The sequence below is a fragment of the Ambystoma mexicanum genome, chromosome 12 (assembly GCF_040938575.1).
Source record: "Ambystoma mexicanum isolate Mex_15411 chromosome 12, UKY_AmexF1_1, whole genome shotgun sequence".
NCBI classification, from domain to species: domain Eukaryota; kingdom Metazoa; phylum Chordata; class Amphibia; order Caudata; family Ambystomatidae; genus Ambystoma; species Ambystoma mexicanum.
Genome location: NC_090936.1, coordinates 628,138,763 through 628,156,117, shown reverse-complemented (window position 1 = coordinate 628,156,117; position 17,355 = coordinate 628,138,763). Strand labels below are relative to the sequence as shown.

Sequence of the window (17,355 nt, the reverse complement as noted above, 5' to 3'; positions counted from 1 at the left end):
TCTGTTCTAGGATTGGAGATATGAGCCAGGGCACTGCCATGATTCATGTATGGAAGGGTGCACAGACTTTAATCTGAAATAATTCCAACACTGAGGAGTTTGTTATGCGTTCCTAAGTGTGCTGCCCTTGCCCTCAGTAAATTGAGGCATCGGCTCTGTCTGTATGGTCATTAGATATCCGTAACGTTTTATCTTTGACCCGGAGGTTCTACGGGGCAAGTGAAAATGGTAAAAAAGATATGGTTTGTGTTACAAGTGCTATATTCAGAAACTGGATCCACAATGTTTGAGTGTAATGTGTTTCACAAGGACTGTAACAGAAGGAAATGATACATGCTCCTTCAATTGATATTGGCACCAAGTGACCTCTTATTTCTTTGATTTACTCGACTGCCTTCATGCAAAAAAACATACCATGCTTCTGGAGTCACCATACTTTATAATCAAAGGTATAACCTACCGAAAAGTAGTTTTTGGTATATATGTTAATATTTTTTGCAAGATATTGAACAGTGAGAGGACTGGAACTATTATTGCGAAGCACAGAGGGAGTGATAATGGCAGAATGATACGATGAGTTAGTGAGTGGAAGCACAAATGAGCCAGAAATCCACACACATCCAATTACACACGCTAAGTATGATAGTGTGACCTCCTCGATAATTCAATGACAAGGCCAAACTCCACCATGTCTGATGCTATTTGTGCAGGCCTATGTTCAGTAATGCTCTGTCTCTTTGCTGCCCGCTGTGAGCACAGAGGAGAACTTCTCCCTTCGTTCCTTGGCATTTGCAGCATACTGGGGCTCCCATCGGTTGCCAGAGACATCCTGAATCGTACTGTGTCCCCCATGCTTCCACAGATAACCAAATTACTTGCTGAAAAATTCTTTGTCAGGCCACCATTACTAGAATTCACCAGAACAGCTTCTCAGGATGCAGAGTGGCAGGCCACGCCGCCCTGGCACAGGAGAGTGTTGGGATTGGAACTTAAGCAATTTGGAGAGTACCATCACTTGACCAAAAGAGAAGTATTCACCCAGTAAAATGGACTGGTGTGCACCCAGCAGCCTACCAGCACCCCTTGCTCTCACTCTATATTCACCACAGCAGCTCAATGTAGTATATTAGGGAGAAGGAGACCCCCTTTTGAAACTCAGTGTTCAGCTCTAGTACCTCTCTCTGACACCCCCTCAATCCTACTCACCTGCATTTGCTGGCTCATTCACTCTCTCCCCTGATGTTTCTTCCCAAATTAGCTCCTCCTCTCCATCACCTAGTGGAATGTCCGTAGAATAGGGTGGGCCACCTTGCAGAGGGTGTGCTACATGCCATCTCTGTAACCAACACTTCTCCGGTTTACTCACATTCTCTCAGAAGGCATCTGAATGAAAAATATTTATAACTTCCTTCCAAAATTATAATAGTCTGCATGGGAAATGGATGATAGGCACTCCATATTTGGATAGATTTATAGAATCAAAATATGAAAATAATAATTATATATATATATATATCGATCCATCTGAATAGCCAGGAAAATGAAGTTGGATAGATATCTTGGTAGAAGCAATAAGACATTTTAAGGAAAGGTATGGTCTCTGACAGATTCTTATCTTTGGTGGCAATAATAATAATCTGTTACTTAAAGAGTGCTTTTGCCAAAGAGCTTTACAATGAACATTGTTATATGTAATTGTTCCCCAATTAGAATTGGTACACGTTTAACAATCTCAGAAGGACGAAATGCTTTTGCTGGGACTCATCTCTGAGAACTCCATATTGCACACAGATCTCCACAGGAAGCGCTTGACACACTGAGCAATCTTACAGGACATGGACACTTTGTCACCTCTCGTTCCTATGATACAAATAAAGCTACTCGCGATCAAATGTGCTTATACCGCTTTCCCTCTCTGTTTTGTCCAAGAAATCTGCTTTATTGAGGAAAGATATAAAGCCCATGAAGGTCAATGAGTCGCATTCCTTAAATATCCTATTGGTTTACTGAAAACAGCTCATTTACACCTTTTCTGCTTCACAGTATCTTCAAGCAACTTGCAGTATTAGTTAGAAATTGTTCTTCAGGCACAAACTCTGCAGTTGTGAAGATAGTCTGAGGATTCAAATGCACATTGCTGGGCCTATGCACTTCAATGTTGAGTACTTGAAAGCAAAATGGGAGGCCAAACTAAGGTGCAACTTGGTGAATCGGTGTTACCCTAAAAAGACGGCAGAAAAGTCCTGCAAACATGCATCTAACAATCACAGAGATGCCTTGCTAGAATATAGGTAAACATTTCGGTAACATGAAGCTATTATGTTCGTGAGCTCTTTTAATCCTTTGTTATCAGATTATTAAAATCATCAAAAAGAATAAGCATGTATTGAACGGGGGTCAAGGTCTGCTGAATGAACCAAGGTGTGCATATCGTAGAGGCAAAAATATGAAGGATCTTACTACTAGAAATTATGTATATGAACGGGCATTGTCACAAAGTACCCTACACAACAATGGAGTATGGGAAGATTCACAGGCCACAGCCCATGTGGGCAGTCTAGCTGTTGCTCACAAAAAATGAAAAGCAAAGAAGTTGCGATGGGCTTAAGGACCAGAGCCATGAGGTGGGCTTAAATGAAAAAATGGATTGGTACATTTGACTACAGTGATGTATTTTAAAAAATATCATCGAGACCATACCTAACATGCATGAGATAGACGATCACAGTATCCTGCACTCTACTTTGACACTCAGTGAACCACATGTGATAGATGCAAGTTGTAGGTTAATTCCGTTGGGCAGAGTTGATGATCTTGGTTGTGGTGGCATGTGTGACTAGAACTACCTGAAGATGCATAACTTAGAAATATGAAGCATTGGTCAGGGAGTGGTAGGGCATGACCACACAATAAATAGTTTCACTTCTGTGCTCTCTTCATTGAGAAATCAAAATAGTATACTGCATTCTAAATTACTGATTCTGGATAGGAATGAGAACAATCACTGACGAATATATCTTAGGTTAAATATGAATCCATTTTATAACATAGCATGATACCCCACAACTGAGATTGCACACTTGAGGTAGTGATCAAGCGGATTTATAACGGGTTAAATTGGTGCTTCGGCATGTGATATAGTACAATGCCTCGCAGCAGAGAGCACACACTTGAGGTCATGATTGTTAGTTAACATGACTTTGGCTGTCTGCAACTTTAGTACAACATGGCCGCCAGTGAGACTATAAGGGCACATTAGTGTTTGGCTCGCATTTACGAACACCCACATGATGTCCTAGATGCCATTGTCAGCTGTGCATGACTTATTGATCCATAGCAGGCTGGCGGCAAGCAGAGAGACGTTACACCAAATGAGGAAGAGATAACGTAACGCAGAGTACTAACGAAGAAAGCACTTGCGGCTGCGTTTTTTCCAAATAATTAAACCTAGATAGTATATCGACCAATATGCGTAATGCTAATTTAGAAGGGCAAGCCATGAATATATGTTTCTTTGGCATTTCACAGATCCGATCATGACCATTATCCGTGAGGCGGTGCGGGACGTGAGATAATTAAGAGGATGAAACAGAGGTTCATACTTGCTAAATCCGATTAAAGTAAGCACCATCTCTTAATTTGCACATTAATAGTGACAATGATGTGTGTAGCAAAATCTTTAGATATACAGGAGCACTAATGTGCCATATATGGGGCTCTGCATTTTTCAGATCCGAATGTGCATCTTCGCTGCGAGGACCCGTGGCTGTTGTATTGAGACTGCTGCCATTGAGAAATGTTGAAGTGCCAGCACATGGAGTGCTTAAGACTTTGCATTGACAATGAGAAAGTTCATTCATGTATCAGGGAATTTAGTATGAAACTGGGCTTGTCTGATTAACATCCAATGAGCCTTAAGGGCATGGTAGTAATGTATGGTTGTTTGTTTGTAGGGTCATGCGCAGAACTTTGAACTCCAGCCTCTTTGTTGCATAACCACAGAGTAATCAGTGGTAAGCATTTTGCAGTCTAACTTTACTATTAAAAAGTAATTGTGGTTAGACATCATGACAGCAGTTAACAATGTGTTGTTCTTTCCTCCTCTATGGTATAGGTGGTGTTGAAAATTCAATCAAGAATATTGAATTGTATGTAAGAATACCCACATACAGTCGATACGTCTAAACTCTGCAGATGTGTAATATCCGTGAAGGAATATACAGTGTTGTGGAATTAAGCTCGGAGACAGGTGGTTGCTGAAACAATAATTTAATCACTGGTTGAAGGATAGCGTTGTGCTTAAGGGAATTACTATCAAGTCCTCCCGGTTAACTTCACCGGTGTCTTGGTCTTCCAAAGTATAACGACGTTATTCCTGGTCTGGTGTTATCTTGAGGTGTCCGGATAGGCCCACCACTCTGGTTCTCCCCTCTCTCCTTTCTCCGTGTCCTGTGGAATGAGAGCAACCCATTAGTTTGGTTTGGCGCCCTTTTATCATAACAGGAGGTTTCAAACCCCCTCCAATCACTGGGAGCCTGGGCTAACCCCCTTCTCATTGGTTCCTGGGACGTTGTCCCGCCTCCCTTAAAGGTTGCCGCCCCGGGCTGTCGCCATTCCCGTTTCCCTTGAGGTGGTGAGGGTTCACGTTGGCCATGCGGCCGTGGCCGCATGGTGTAAGGATGCATCCGGACGATGGGCGTCCTTCTCCAGCCACATGTAGTCCTGGCACCATCAGAAGGAGCACGGGGGCGGCGATCCGGTCGCTGCTCTCCCGCGTCCCGGCACCACCGCGAGCACGGCTCCCCGTTCCCCAGGCCGGGGTGGAACCCAGGTGAGTGCTCCGCGGGCCCGCAGCGGCTGTCCACAGAGGCTTCTCTCGCGGCTTTGCCGCGGCTGTCTATAGCGGCTCTTTCCGCAGCGTCGCCGCGGCCGCCAGCAGCGCGGCTGTCCGCGGCGGCTTCCCCTTTCCTTGCTACAACGGGAAGGGCGGGCATGGATAGGAGGGCGGGCATGCCGCCAGGGAGTCCAGCGTCTCCGGACTCGTGCGGGCTGAGTGCACGCCGCGGCACCACCCGAGGCATGACTCCACACATCCCCACCCCGATCCCAGGCCGATCGGGCGAGGGCGAGCATCTAGACAGATAGTCCGCCACCAGCTGGAATCTGGCAGGTCTGTGCAACGTGATGAAGTCGAAAGGCTGAAGGGAGAGAAACCAGCGGAGAACCCTCTGGTTAGTGTCCTTATGCTGAGCCAGCCACTGGAGGGGGGCATGGTCGGTATACAGGGTGAACCGGCGACCCAGCAGATAATACCGGAGTGAGTCAACGGCCCACTTGATGGCCAAGCACTCCTTCTCAATGGTCGAGTAAGCCACCTCGTGGGGCAACAGCTTCCGACTGATGAAGCACACCGGTTGCAGATCCCCTACGGTCTCCTGCGACAGTACAGCCCCTAGGCCCTGGTTGGAGGCGTCTGTCTGTAAAAAGAAATGTTTCTAGAAGTCCGGACAGCAGAGGACCGGGTTTGACGTGTTCCGTCGCTTCAGGTCCGCTATGGCGTTCAAGGCACTTGGGTTGTTGGTCAGATTGGGATCTCCCTTGAGCCTTAACGCGTCTGTCAAAGGTGCGGCCACCGAGGAGAAGTCAGGGATGAATCTCCGGTAATACCCGATCAACCCCAGGAATGCTCGTATTTGTTTCCTGTTGGTGGGAGTCGGTATATCGCGTATAGCCTGGGTTTTGGACAACTGAGGTTTAAGCACTCCCCCACCCACTATGTGGCCCAGATATTTGGTTTCGTGGGTTCCCATCGTAGTCTTCTTGGGGTTGATATGTAACCCTGCCCTCTGTAAATCAGCTACTACTAGTTCCAGATGGTCCAGATGCGACCCCCAGGATTGGCTGTACACGACAATGTCGTCCAGGTAAGCAGCAGCGTATCCAGCATGCGGTCTTAGTATGATGTCCATCAGCCTCTGGAATGTGGCGGGGGTCCCATGGAGTCCAAAGGGTAGAACCTTATATTGGTATAAGCCTTGTGGGGTGGAAAAGGCAGTTTTCTCCCTATCCTGGGTGCGTAGGGGTATCTGCCAATAGCCCTTGGTTAAATCCAGAGTACTTAAGAAATGGGCTGCTCCAAGGCCCTCCAGTAGTTCGTCCATCCGAGGCATTGGATAGGCTTCGTATCGGGACACCGCATTTAATTGTCTGTAGTCCATACAGAAACGGACCGAACCGTCCGGTTTAGGAACGAGCACTATGGGGCACGACCAAGCGCTGACAGACGGCTCGATGATATCCATCCGTAACATTTCATCCACCTCGGATTTGATGATGTTCCGCCTGGCTTCGGGTATCCGGTACGGTCTAAGCCTCACGGGTGGTCCGGGGTCCGTTTTGATTACATGCTCAAGCACGTCGGTTCGTCCAGGTAAGGAGGAAAAGGCGTCAGCATAGGGGAACAGCCTGTTCCTAATGTCCCTCTTCATTTCGGGGGAAAGGGTGTCTCCCCAGTTGACTGCATCCAGGGTATTGGGAACGGTGTTCAGGATTTCTTCCGATTCGGGTTCCTCGATGCTCACAAAGGCGTCCAGAAGAGGCTTGTTCCATTTTTTTAGAAGGTTGATGTGATAGACCTTTTCTGGGGTAGTTTGATCGGGTTGTTGTACCCGGTAGGTCACTGGGCTTAGCACATCAATGATCTTGTAGGGCCCTCTCCATCTGGCTAAGAGCTTGTTGGTGCTGGTAGGCAGGAGTACCAATACCTGGTCCCCTGGGCTGAAGGTTCTCATCCGGCTCCCCTTGTTGTAATTTCTTTCTTGAGTTGTTTGGGCATGTCCAAGGTTGATCTGGGCCAGTGTACGTAATGCGGTTAGGTGTTCCTTTAATTCCTCTGTATACTTGGTTAAGGACACCTCTTCCGTGGTTTCCCACTCCTCCTTAACCAGGTCCAGTATCGTCCCAGGTTGTCTCCCAAACAAGAGCTCGAAGGGAGAAAAACCGGTAGAAGACTGGGGGGTGTCTCTTAACACCATTAACACCAGGGGGATCGCCCGATCCCAGTTTTTCCCGGTTGGTCCCGTCACCCTTCTTAGCATTTTTTTTGATTGTCTGGTTATATCGTTCTACCAGCCCATCAGTTTGGGGATGGTATACTGAGGTTCTCAATTGTTTGATCTGAAGCTGTCCACATATTTGTTTTAGGAGGGTTGACATGAAATTAGTGCCCTGGTCGGTGATTATCTCAGAGGGTATCCCCACTCGGGCAAAGAACGGGATTAGTTGGTCGCACAATACCCGGCCCGATGTTCCCTTTAGGGGAAAGGCCTCTGGGTAGCGGGTGGCGTAGTCGACTACGACCAATAAGTATTTATAACCGCGGCTGGCTGGTTCCACGGGTCCCACTATGTCCATGCCGATCCTCTGGAATGGGATCGAAATGAGGGGCATTTTCTGTAGTGGTGCCTTGGCGGGTAGTACCCCGCTGGTAAGCTGGCAGGTGGGACAATTCTTGCAATGTTGGGCTACCTCCCCGTAAATGCCGGGCCAGTAAAACCTCTTTAGAAGATTTTGTTGGGTCTTAAGGGAGGCCATGTGACCCCCACAGGGATGGTTGTGGGCCAGTTGTAGTACTATGAGACGGTGACTCTTCGGTAACACTAATTGTTCTTTTACGGCATCATCATCACCCTTATACCTCCGGTATAGGAGACCATGAAGTAGAAGGAACCCTGGGCCACTGGCTAGGTTGGGTTCCCCTTGCTGGGCTGCCCTTTCCCTGGCCACACGTAGGGTCGGGTCGGTTAGGGTCTGTCCCCTTATGGTTCCCTCGTTATCTTCAAGCTTCCAATCGATGGGTCGGGTCATATAACTGGCCTGACACCATGCCATCCGGGTCTGCCTCTTTCGCCCTGGTAGGGGTTCCCGGGAAACAGGGTCCGTTCCCGTAACATCGGCCGTGGCCACGTGGTGTAAGGACGCATCCGGACGATGGGCGTCCTTCTCCAGCCACATGTAGTCCTGGCACCATCAGAAGGAGCACAGGGGCGGCGATCCGGTCGCTGCTCTCTCGCGTCCCGGCACCACCGCGAGCACGGCTCCCCGTTCGCCGAGCGGGGGTGGAACCCAGGTGAGTGCTCCGCGGGCCCGCCGCGGCTGTCCACAGAGGCTTCTCTCATGGCTTCGCCGCGGCTGTCTATAGCGGCTCTTTCCGCAGCGTCGCCGCGGCCGCCAGCAGCGCGGCTGTCCGCCGCGGCTTCCCCTTTCCTTGCTACAACGGGAAGGGCGGGCATGGATAGGAGGGCGGGCATGCCTCCAGGGAGTCCAGCGTCTCCGGACTCGTGCGGGCTGAGTGCACGCCGCGGCACCACCCGAGGCATGACTCCACAAGTGTCCACAGCATTTGTGCTTTGATTGACCTTAAACTTGCTTATAGGTTACAGGCTGCACAGGCTTTTTGTATTTATATTTCCCCCGAACAAAAAAGTTCCTAATAGGGTGTTGTAACGATATATAAGGAACGAAACATGTTGGGTATAGATATAACACCCACATTGATGTGGTTGTTGAATAAAACATCTTTGTAAAAAAACCTACGCAGAATAGAACCCTGCCCTTACATACAACCGAGATCAGGATTTATACTATATATTGTGCAATAACTAATGTGCAATTGTGGACTTTTAGATGTATGTTTTTATAAAGAAGTGATTGTGAAAAGGTAACCTTTTGTGATTTGTATATGATTGTTTACTGATTGCTGTACTTTGCACAAGCACAAGTCACTTCTGTGCTGGGGTGTACTGGTCACTTTGTAAAGCACAGGTCACATTCTGATGCTTTTATTGTGTGTTTTATATGATACATTTAATAAACAGAATGGTTGACTAATTTATGAGATATTCCCTTGTGAAGGTTGAATTATCCTTGACAAATAGGTGCTGCTTGTATGGTAGAGTTTGAATGAGTCTCATTACATCATTGGGAACAACTATTTACTAGTTTCCATAGTGATACAGAGATTTGGAGTTTTAGAGAGTTTTAGAGAGAAGTGAAGATTGTTTATTCAGTTTTAACTTTAAGAAAAGAGTAAGGGCCTCATTACACGGATGGCGGTAAGGATTTACCGGTACCGGTAAAATACTGGTACCGGTAAATCCTTACCGTCTTACTACGAGGTCCCTTTGTGGGTTGGGGGATTTAACGCCTGCTTTTTGCAGGCGTTAAAAACCAACCCGCAAAGGGACCCAGGGAGCTAATTACGGTACCGCAATTTGCGGTACCGTAATTAGTGCCTTCCCCATTCCCATTGAGCCCTATGGGCCAAAAATGGGAATGGGGAAGGGCAATGGTGGAAGGGGAAATTACCGCCCCGCCAACCTTGGAATGGGGCGGTAATTCCCCTTTCCGCCAAGGCGGTGCCGGTATTTTACCGGCATGAACCATGGCGCTAATAGCGCCATGGTTTTCCGCCATCCGTGTAATGAGGCCCTAAGTGTTCCAACTGATGATGTCTTCCCATGGGTTAAATAAAATAAAATCCCCATGGATTAGGAAAAAGGATCAGGGATTGCAGGGACACATCGCATTTTCTTATGGTTAGTCATCCCACCTATTGGGACTCATTACAAGTTTGGCAGTATTTCGGCTGCAATACCACTGAGATACCACCAAACGGTATTACCGTTACTGCCATTTAGCAGTATTACCACTCGCAGTATTACCTTCTGGGCGGTAATACTACCAGATTACAAGTGGCGGTTTGGCGGTGTAAATCCCCATTTAACTGGGATTTTTGGGAGTATTAACTCAGGCAGAATTACTGGGTGGTAATACCGCTAATTCTGGAGGTAAAGTGGAGGAGATAAAATCATTGCGGTACCGTAATTAGCGCCTTCCCCATTCCCATTGAGCCCTATGGGCCAAAAATGGGAATGGGGAAGGGCAATGGTGGAAGGGGAAATTACCGCCCCGCCAACCTTGGAATGGGGCGGTAATTCCCCTTTCCGCCAAGGCGGTGCCAGTATTTTACCGGCATGAACCATGGGGCTAATAGCGTCATGGTTTTCCGCCATCCGTGTAATGAGGCCCTAAGTGTTCAAACTGATGATGTCTTCCCATGGGTTAAATAAAATAAAATCCCCATGGATTAGGAAAAAGGATCAGGGATTGCAGGGACACATGGCATTTTCTTATGGTTAGTCATCCCACCTATTGGGACTCATTACAAGTTTGGCAGTATTTCGGCTGCAATACCACTGAGATACCACCAAACGGTATTACCGTTACTGCCATTTAGCAGTATTACCATTCGCAGTATTACCTTCTGGGCGGTAATACTACCAGATTACAAGTGGTGGTTTGGCGGTGTAAATACCCATTTAACTGGGATTTTTGGGAGTATTAACTCAGGCAGAATTACTGGGTGGTAATTCCGCTAATTCTGGAGGTAAAGTGGAGGAGATACCTCCAGCATGAAGCATGAAGCTGGAGGTATATCCTCCACTTTATCTCTCCAAATATTGGCAGAATTACCACCCAGTAATTCCGCCTCAGGTAATATTGCCAAGCTGTAGTTTGGCGTTGCAAGAAAGATGGAGGTAACGGAATTACGTCCACTTTTTCCCCCGCACCACCAAACTCGTAATGCGGCCCAAATGTGTTAAATGGTCTAATAGAGCACGTGTACTATATTGGTGGCCTGTCTGCTAGTGGCACAGTAAACAGATTGAGGAAATAATTGTTAGTGGTACAGAAGGGAAGGCAGATGCGAAACCTGTGGAGTTAATGATTGGAGTCCGAAAGTACCTGGGTCAGGAGTGCTGGTATGATTCTAAGTAGCTAGTGGCAGAGTCACTTGTCAGTCTGTTTATTTAGAGGGAGAGCCCAAGATCAATCAGTTGAAGTCAACGCTGCAAGGACCTGGTTAAAAGCTGGTGTAGGGGGTGTGACAGTCTGGAGGATTTAACTGTGGAATTTCGCTGCTCATGTGGTGCGTTTGTAGGTGGTTTGCTGCCATGTGTAAATGTTTATTGTGTAAGTGGATTAAGGTGGTGAGAGAGGAAGGCGTGAGTCAGGGTGTTGGGGGTGGGGTGACAGGAATTGCTCAGCAAGAGAGAATCTTTGGGTTAAACAATGATTGTTCCGATTTCGTTGAAATATTTAGTTGTGTCATCTCCGATGATGAGGGTTCTTGCCCTTCCAGTTTCACTTAAGGGGTCAGGTGAGATGGACTTAAATAAGTGTGAGCTTCTGTATTCCCTGGCTGTGTGCGGGCCTGTGGTATATTTGTGAGAGTATGCTGGGAAAGCTTCTGTATGATTGATGTTACCAGGGGTCCAGTCCAAAACATTAAAGTGAAGGGACTCATCAACAAACGCAATGGAATGTGACGTTGCCAGAAATTAGCATATCAAGGTGAAATATGCACATTTCATTAAATTGGCTTTGCATAACCAACCAAATTGCACAGGACCAATGGCATTTGCCTTTCATAAAATCATCACACACAAAAACCCAAGAGAGGATATTTTCTTCTAATAGTGTTTTTGAAAAAGTTAAAAGGTGTGCATGTTTTAAACTCCAAGAACCAATAAAATGCTTTCCCTGTAACTGTCAGTACCGAAATGGGACATTTCATCTTCAATTGTTTGCTGTTTTTCATCAGGTTATATAGTGCAGTGGTGAAGTGTCCGCCCTGTAAAGCTGATGACTACAGGTTCGGTCTTCAACGTTGGGTGTTTCTCATTTTAGCTGGGGGGACTGAGTCCACCCTCTGAAAAAAGTCCTCACGCCTGTACCCTCGACTTGAGCCCTGGATGTTACAGAGACTGGGTGGTCTGTTGTTAGAAGTTGTCCTGAGGCTTCTAAGGTCCACTCCGGCCTTTATTGGTGTTCAGTTGGTAGGTTTTTACTGTACGCATATGTCTTGGCTTTGTACTCCTGTGCTCCGTGGTGAGTAAAGAAGCATGGCATTTTCGACTAAAGCGTGGAGCCGTTACTGAGACCGAAGTGTTCTGGTTTGATTGTAGTGGGTGAATGTTCACCAGGTGAATATCAGACCCCTGACAAGCAAGGTGTGAAGTGACATCATGTTTAAATAGGTCAACAATTCTTCACTTGATCAATAAAAGTCTGCTTTCCATTATTCATCGCGTGTTTCTATGTATTGCTGCAGCAGTAAAAACGTTAAGTAAACAGGATTTTTTCTTTAACTACCACTGCCACAATTCCTTCCCCACCCCTAATAAGTCAAAGTCCAGTAGCCCTTCTCCAGTCCCATAGTCCTTGCTCTGTTAAATCAGTTGTAATCCATACACTGGTCTCGTTTGAGACACCACCACCCACAGATGCCAAAACTAATTAAGAAAAGAAAACCAAAAATGTACCACTGCAAAGGATTCACCTTGACATCTACAAAATCCTGAAACCTCTGGAGTCAGTATTAGAAGAATTATTGCTGCTGCAAGGGGATAGACAGCAAACCGGGAGGGGTAGAAATGACAGATAATAAGTGCTTCTGTACAATTAACAGGATTCTGAATTCCCATCATAACCTACTAGGAGCAATCAACATTCTATAGAATGGCACAGAGGCTTCCTATTATGCAATTTCAAAGCCCTGGGTCTTTGAGACACTGTAATGCAAACACCTCTTAGTGATCTACAAAATAAACAATGAAAAACCAATCATCCAACCATCTACCAGCTGATGAAGTAAAAACATTGCCAATCTTTATCGATGAACACTGCAATAAGTTGAGGAAGTGAAAAGACGAGGAATAGCTTCTTTATTTCATCGGCTTGATAGGTGTCCACATTCCTTCTACTCCACCAATGAACCCAGGTGGATTTGTAAGCCCTGATGGTATGGGGATAAAATCTGTAGCCATTGACGAAAGGCACTCTGTGGACAGCGCACTCATGAAATCACTCACCCATGAGGGGAAGGAAACTGTTGGGATTAAAGGGTGAGTCTAAGCAACGTGGTTCTGGAGTAGTTCCCTGAAGCTTGGAAGCAAGATCAAAAAGTCTCTGGCCAGCACCAGGCGGTGCCAGGCCTGAGATGGTTGGCAAATACTGCATGATCAGTACTAGAGTGGTGCCTTGTTGCTGGGAGTGAAGTAATGGCTGTGCAGTCATAGAAAATTGAGAAAATGCGTAGTGTTCAGTCCTCCACCACACTTGGAAGAATGTATTCATTACCTTTGCATATAGATCTGATCACCAACTGAAAAAATTGAGAGATCGTTGTAGAAGCAGGTCTCAAGAAGGTTTACCCACAAGGGCCCCATAGTTCCGTAGGTGGTGAACCACTGTTAGGAATCAGGTCCGTTACGTCATATATCCACGGTCGAAACGGCTTCCCTGATCTGCCGCACAACGCAAATGGCGGTTGCCATGGAGATCGGCATTCAAACCTCGTTTTAACCAATGTGCGTTCCACGTTGCCATGGAAGGATGCAAAACACGAAAACAATGCTTTCCACACAACAGCATTTCCAGCCTTAGAAAAGCATTCTCATGAACAGCATTGCAGCTTCTAATTAAAGTAAATTTTGTTCACAGATATTTCGCTACTGCATACTTGGTATTTCCGACCCTGCTTTGTGTAAAGGACTGTCTTTTGGAATCTCCTCTTTTAATGCTGTTACTTTCCTGTCTACAGACTATTGGATTTGGTGTAAAGGATTGCCTTTGGATTTCTCTTATCTGCTAATGAGTCTTTTTGATTATTTTGTGTCCTTTTGAATTCATTTCGTTTCTCTTGGGCTACCTTTGTGGGGCTGTGGAACTCTGGGACACTATGCTATAAGAATACTGCTCAAAACTATGGAGTCTTCATTTGAGCGTCCTCATGCAATTAAGGTCAGGTCCCACTAACCTTACTAACCTCCCCTCTTTCCCTTTTCCATCTCAAAGACCCGTCACTTGTTCTAAGGTTTAAGTTAGCAGTCCACTGTCCGGAACTGGTGTATAATTGCTCTTCTCCGTCTATTAAAATAGGTTAGAGAAATTCCTACATTAAATATATGAGTCCATGTTTACTTAGAATTCCAAACACTGATACTATTGTTTTGTGTATCAGATACCAAAACAGAACACCAAGTTTTTGGGACTATCAGGCTTGATACTATTGATACCTGGCCTATGTTCAGGATATTAAGGTAGGTTTCATATTCAGTAATAATCATCAGATACAAAATATTGTTTCCCGGTTCCTAAAGTCCTGATCCTTCTTTTTTTAGCTTGGCTATCCTAATGATCCCTTTTTGCTATTTCATTTGAGCCTTGATTATACCTTTGGGGAAGCATTGTTTCATGAGAAAGGTCCTGCGTTTGATTTGTTGTCTGTACATTTGCTGGCCAGTACAAATCTGTCCCTATGAATAATAATGTACACACCATGAAGTGCCTTTCCAAGGCAGAAAATGAATAACAAAAAAGTGTGTTATCCAGTTTTGCAGGATTATCAATTATCAGGAAAAACAAATGTCATTTTATTGATTAATAGTGCAAATGTCACACGCCGGGTGCCCTTTGGTATCTTCTAGGAAAGCTGATCATGGTGAGGATGGAGAAGGGGATGACACTTGGACAACTTTTGCCATCCATGATCTTGGCTACGAAGCAGGCACAATAAAAAAGGACAGAGTGTACCAACTGCAGGGGAATGCCACATCTCATTGCTCTGACTGATTTGCCAAAACATGTTCACAAATTCAAGCACAGGGATGTTACGAGTTGTTTGGGAACATTTTGGATAGCTTGTCTCCCTTGGCTGACAGTATAGTTGACTTGGATGAATGTATGGATATTCCACAGCTAGTAAAGAAAACAACCACAATGAGACCCAAAGGTCCATTTCTAAGTGGTGCACACTTTCTTAAAAAAGAGTACATAAGTGCACGATTATTCACCTTTGAATATTATAAATTACAGGCATCCAGTGTAGAAAGGTCTGATAATCAATTGTAGAATGTGACTGCAGAAAATGCACAGGTTCCTATAGAAAATCGTGATTCTCATTTATCTGCAGAAGTGGAAACTGCAATCTCACATGAATCAACAGAAAACTGCGTCACAGAAAGTCAGGTTTTGCCTTGACTTCATACATTAACCCAAAGCAGAGGGTTTGGGAGACGGCCCATTGGAATGAATGAGAGGAAATTAGTTTTATTTTCACAGTCCATTACAGTCATTGGGGTGTTTTAGGTGCTCCCACTACACTTGTTTTAGCTCCTGGTGCCACAGGGCCCTACTAGGCTGAAGCACTGTCTTCCCAAGTTGAGTATGATAACAGTTATTTCTTCTGCCTTATCCTGTGTAGATATTTGGGCTGCAGCCATTGTTCTGCCCCCTAGCCATGGGGGATGTAGTATCAGAAGAGCTAACTACAGGTTCACAATCTGGAGGTGTTTGATGCCACCATACAGTCTAGGTTTCTGGCCCCAAGCAGGCTTCCTTTGATCTCCTTTAACATGCTGTGGTTCACACCAGAAGATGCTACCTGCTTCAACCATTGCTGATTTTCTTCCTTCTAGCTGGGTTAGGAGTGAGCTTGTCTCCAATATCGTCCTCATACAACTTCCTATTACCTCCTAGTTTCTCTGCCTGTTCTCCTACTCCAACTTTTACCTCAGCCTTCCCTTCTCCTCCTTCCTCCTGCTTTCTCTCTCCAACCCCCTTCAGATGTTTCATCCCTCCTCTCTCCTCTCACCCTTCTCCTCCATCCTCTACCTCATGCTTCTTTCTTGCTATCACAACACTTTGGAACCCTGTCCTTACTCCCTCATTAACAGCATGTCTGTGCCCATTTTTATAGTGTGCTTCTTGTGGTAACGTAGTGTTAAGTGGGGTAGATGGAAAGAACTGTGGCTGTGTTACTCTGGGCTCATGATTGTCCCTCTTGAGTTCCCCTCTCCTTACCCAGTGGTGCTCATCATGCATTTAGGCATTGCTCTGGAAGTCAGTGATCCGAGATTTCAAGATGTCCTTCTAGTACCTTCTCATCAGGCAGAACTGTCATGGCATCTCCTTGGGCCTTAAATTTGGTGTATAGGAAAGTGGTCCTGTGGACTTATTCACAGACTGCTTGTCCTGTTAAATTATTTTTATCGCAACTCGGAATTCCCATCAGCAGAATTCACTAGTGATATCCTGCAGAGTTTGCCTGGGAGAAGAGGGATGTTCCATTTACTGCCACGTTCAGGGTCTGCATCACATAGCTGGCAGCATCTTCTGCCTTCACGATCTCTCTGACCGCATCTCCTAGTATGAAACACTGGCATCATTACAAGTGTGACCTGAATGCAAAATGTTTTTGAGTCGCTGCTAATACCCAACAGCAATAGGGCACTTGACACTTCATGTTTTATTAATACCACCAGCAATCAGGGGGGTGGGAATACTGAAATCGTGGGATGCTGAACAATACAGTTGGGGTGATTACCTGCATCCAATTTGGAGATTTTCTGTTGGATTGTACTTTTGCGTATGGTTAATTATTTATTTGCACTGTTTATTTTGGAATGGCAGTAATGAATCAAAGTGATCACTCATTATGTGGTATTAATGTGCCGGTATTACTGCATACTGGCACATCATCGCACTGGCACACTCCAGGTTTGGTAGTGGGGTGTCTGGATTAACCTGCAGCTCTGATCTGCCAGTAATTCCGGTACCCTGCCACCAAAAAATGCTGGTATTACCGGCACCAGTATTACCGGTATTCCATGGAGACCTATGGTACTCCATGGAATGGGGAATTCCAGCATTTACTCCCACTTGTAATCTGCCGGTAATTCCGGCAGACCAAGTGGCAGTAACAGTATTACCGTTTGGTGGTATCCCGCAGGATGTACCAGTGGGATGCCACCAAACCTGTAATGAGGGTCATAGTGTCCTAAAGAATAATACAAATCTGTCAGCTAGTGAGGTCTAGGACCAGGTACTTAAAAAATGTCCCCACATTGAAAAAAACTGTGATTTGGTTGAAAAATGCTGTGGCCCAGTAAAGGAAAATATTGAATAGATAACAAACTCAATGTATCTAGGAAGACCTAAAGTCTAGTTGCCCATCTACCACTGACCTGCAGGTTCAAAATGTGTTTGTATTGTGGAGCCTTTCCAGAAAATGTCCTTCTCATGAGGAATCCAAAACTTTACAAACCAGAATTGACCCCCATTCTCTTGTCAGCCGACCCCTCCTTTGCTCCTTTTGATCCTTTCTTCTACTAAGTTTCTTGCACCCCCAGCCTAAGGTTTATTCTCCTCTCTTCCACCCACTCTTGATTCTAGGAGTTTCACAGATTGCTTCAAAGAGCCAACTGTCCTACTTGCATTGAAGACACCATC

At 45.7% G+C, this 17,355-nt stretch overlaps 1 protein-coding gene across 8 annotated transcripts in view; it reads right to left on the bottom strand.

Moving 5' to 3' along the window:
* Positions 1–17,355, bottom strand: part of PTPRZ1 (protein tyrosine phosphatase receptor type Z1) — a 949,709-nt gene that overhangs the window by 589,684 nt on the left and 342,670 nt on the right. The window lies entirely within an intron of this gene.